This window comes from Eschrichtius robustus, chromosome 4 (genome assembly GCF_028021215.1).
Source record: "Eschrichtius robustus isolate mEscRob2 chromosome 4, mEscRob2.pri, whole genome shotgun sequence".
Classification (NCBI taxonomy): Eukaryota; Metazoa; Chordata; class Mammalia; order Artiodactyla; family Eschrichtiidae; genus Eschrichtius; species Eschrichtius robustus.
The window spans coordinates 103,831,551-103,834,995 of record NC_090827.1 but is presented as its reverse complement, the minus strand read 5'-3'; the positions used below and the strand labels follow the sequence as shown (position 1 = coordinate 103,834,995).

The 3,445-nt window shown below is 43.8% G+C and overlaps 1 pseudogene; it reads right to left on the bottom strand.

Annotated features, from left to right (window-relative positions):
* Positions 1 to 1,560: 1,560 nt before the first annotated feature.
* Positions 1,561 to 2,928, bottom strand: LOC137763811 (bleomycin hydrolase pseudogene; annotated as a pseudogene).
* Positions 2,929 to 3,445: the final 517 nt, after the last annotated feature.

Sequence of the window (3,445 nt, the reverse complement as noted above, 5' to 3'; positions counted from 1 at the left end):
TTACAAGAAGGAGACAGCCATCAACCATAAGATGTTCAGGCGAAAGAGCACGTCAAGTAGAGAGGAAAGCTTGTGCCAGCACCACAAGCTGGAGAAGAGCTTGGCATCCTCAAGGAACAGAAAGAAGGGTGTGACTGCTGAAGCATACTGAGTCAGGAGAGCCTTATAGGAGATGATTTCATAGGGGAGGCCAGGGCCTACAAACCAGGGCCTACTAGTATGCAGGGTCTTATAGCCAGGGTAAGGAATTCGGGTTTAGTCCATGTGAGCTGGAAAGTCACTCCAGGGAGTAGGAAAATTCTACGATCTCTGTGCTATGTAAAGGATGAACTGTAGAGGAGCAAGAGTAGAAGACTGAACACCTACGAGGGGCATCGCAGTAGTCATTTCCACTGCTGGAAATGTGGAAGTGGCATGTGGTGCCATTTGGTGCCAGTGTGGTGCCATTGTGGTGCCAATGTGGTGCCAATGGCATGTGGTGCCATTTGGTGCCAATGTGGTGGCATGGCTTGGAGTGGAAATGAGAAGTGGTTGATTTCTGGACATATTCTGAAACAGAATTAGTAGGGTTGGAAATGAGGGAAAGTGAAGAATTAAGGATGACTTAGTTTGAGGCTTGAACAATTAGATAGATAACTCTAATGAATTAAGAAAATAAAACAACTGTGGGTAGACTATGACAGTTGAGAAAGTCAAAAGTTCTACTTTGGACATATTAGCATTGAGGTTTTGTTTGTTTGTTTTGTTTTAGCAAAGTGTTTTATTCAAAAGCTCCTCAGCACCATTTAGTTGTCAGAAGGAACGGATATCCCCTTTTCGTGCCCACCCAACTCCCAATCCCAGAGGCAGAAGTTAAACCGTTTGGCGAGAGCTCCTCCTGCTAATGATTATAATTCAGATCATGATAAGGTTTTGGTTGTTCTCTCACCTACTTTCTCCAACCCTCTACTTAACCGTGACTCAAGTAGAGCTGTGTTCCCCCGAAGTTCAGAACAATAGGAAGGAATCATGTCAGTTTTGATCAACCTCCCTTTCCTGGCCTATTAGAGGCGCATAAAATTACCTTGAAAAAACTGAATTCAGTGACTGCCACCTAGGAGGGACAGTGTTACTGTCAGGCAGCATGCAGTTTGGAGAGCTCAAATATTAGGGCGCCCTCCTCCCACTCTACTCTAGGAACAAGGAGCACTAAGTCTGTTTTCTCTCCACACACTTCAATTGCTCATCCTCTCCTGCCTTATAAAACAGACACTGAACTGAACTGGTGTGACAGAATTAAGACAAACAATTACATCTGATTAAAATGCTAAGAGATCCTGAGCTGTTGGAGATGAGGAGAGTCGATAGTATGAGCTGATCTTTCCCTTTTTTTTCTTTAGAGAGTATTTTGTTTCAGCATAAAGCACACTTTCCCAAAGAGGTTCCTGGAGGAGAAATCCAAGAGTCTGACTGTGTCCCGTGGGAACACACAGTCACCTGTGTAACTCTGGCTTCAGTCCCTGGATCTGGCCTTTGCAGCTACTTCAGGTCCCACAGGAGGAGGAAAAGCTGGAGGCAATATCACTCAGCCAAAGCACCCATGGGGTCCCAGGCTGGCAGGACAATGGGCTCCTGCTCTAGTACAGCTAGCACCTCTTCAGGGACATGCTTCCTATCCACCACCACATCATAGACATATTCAGAGAACCACTCATCTGTCATGCACAGGTAACCTTTGTGGCCATGGTCTTCACCCCACCAATCTTCCTCTCTCCATTTCACGAAAGCACCCTCCTAATCAACCTTTTCTGAGACAGCAGTGAAGGTCATGGCGTGGGTCATAAGTGACTCACCAAAAGTCAGCCTCTCAGCTTTATTCATGTTCTTCATGGAGACACCAAACACTAACTCAAGGTCATAGACATTCATGTCACCGAGGCCCAACTTGCCATTGAAGTCTTTTCCAACATCACAGCCAAACCACACAGCCTCTCCATCTTTGATGGAGGCAGCAACCATCTTTTGCAATAAGTCAATGGGCTGGTTGTTATATAGAGTTCTTCTCCCTCCAGCCATATTGCTTAAGTAGTCCACCGTGTAAAGTTTGTTGTACTTGTGCTGGGGCCAAGGGTCATTCACTAAACACATCTTATCTTCCATATTGAAGAGTGGCTTGACATGTTCCCTGTAAAACTTCAAGGGTGTTATGGGGCCAATCTTTTGATAGTTTTTATCTTTGTCTCGATACTCCCAGGCGAACGTCTCTGGTGGATTACCCAAATAGATACACACCACTCTGCATATCTCCTCCATCGTGGTATCCTGTGTGGCTGAGATTTCTCCTTTGGTTGTGCTGTTGTATACCAGGTTCTGTAGTTGTATACAGAATTCTCTCATCTTGTGATTCAGAATATCATTCATCCTTCTGGTTGCCTCTGTTGTATAAGATTCAGGGAAGCACTTAGCGATAACACCATATTTTTCAACAATATTGACAAGCATATCCCATTGTCCTCCATCATTTGCAGGATTCGTAAGCAAATACTGCACCACCCTACCATCCTCAGGCTCCTTTTCCTGCGCTGTGTCCACAAAAGCATTTAAGAAGAGATAACAGCATTCAACTGTGTCCCAGAAAAAGAGGTAAGACTGACTAAATTCAAATTCTTCAATATTTAATTTTCTCATGAATGGAAGTCTCATAACATTCAGACAAGGTAAGATCCAGCATCGCCCTGAGCTCTTCTGGTTGGTGATGGGCTTGCCTTCCGGATGCACAGCCTGTTGGAACATGTGCTGAACACCCTGGACCGTGGCCCTCTTCAGACAGATGTCCGGCAGGTCGTGGGTGGTGCCGGCATGCTGGGCCAGTACGAACTGAGGATCGGAATTCAGTTTCTGAAGCAGAGTAGCTACCTTCTCCGAATTCGGTCCTGCCGCGTCGTTCATGGTGCCCACACTGCCCGGCAGGGGAACGGTAGTTTCGAGGTCCTCAGGCAAGCGCCAGGACTGCACAGCGGTTCGCTGCCTCAGCTGCCCGACCTGCCTCTCCCACTGAGATATTTTTAATGTATTCAAAATTTAATACATTTTTCAATTAACTCATTCATTTAAAAATATCTATTTAAACGAGAAAAGCACTAAAGAACCTGCAGATGTCAGAGGATACTAGGAAAATACTACATAAACTCTAGAGAAATAAATTTGACAATTTAGATGAAATGGACAAATTGTTTTAAAAAAATCTACCAAACATGAAATAATAGATAATAATTTGAACAGTCCTATAATTGTTAAGTAAATTGAATTTACAATTTTAAAACTCCCCAAAAAAGAAATCTTCAGGCCACATGGTTTCATTGGAGAATTCTACCATATATGTAAAGAAGAATTAACACCAATTCTTCACAATATCTTCAAGAAAATAGAAAGGAAGTAACACTTCCTAATTCATTTTATGAACCAG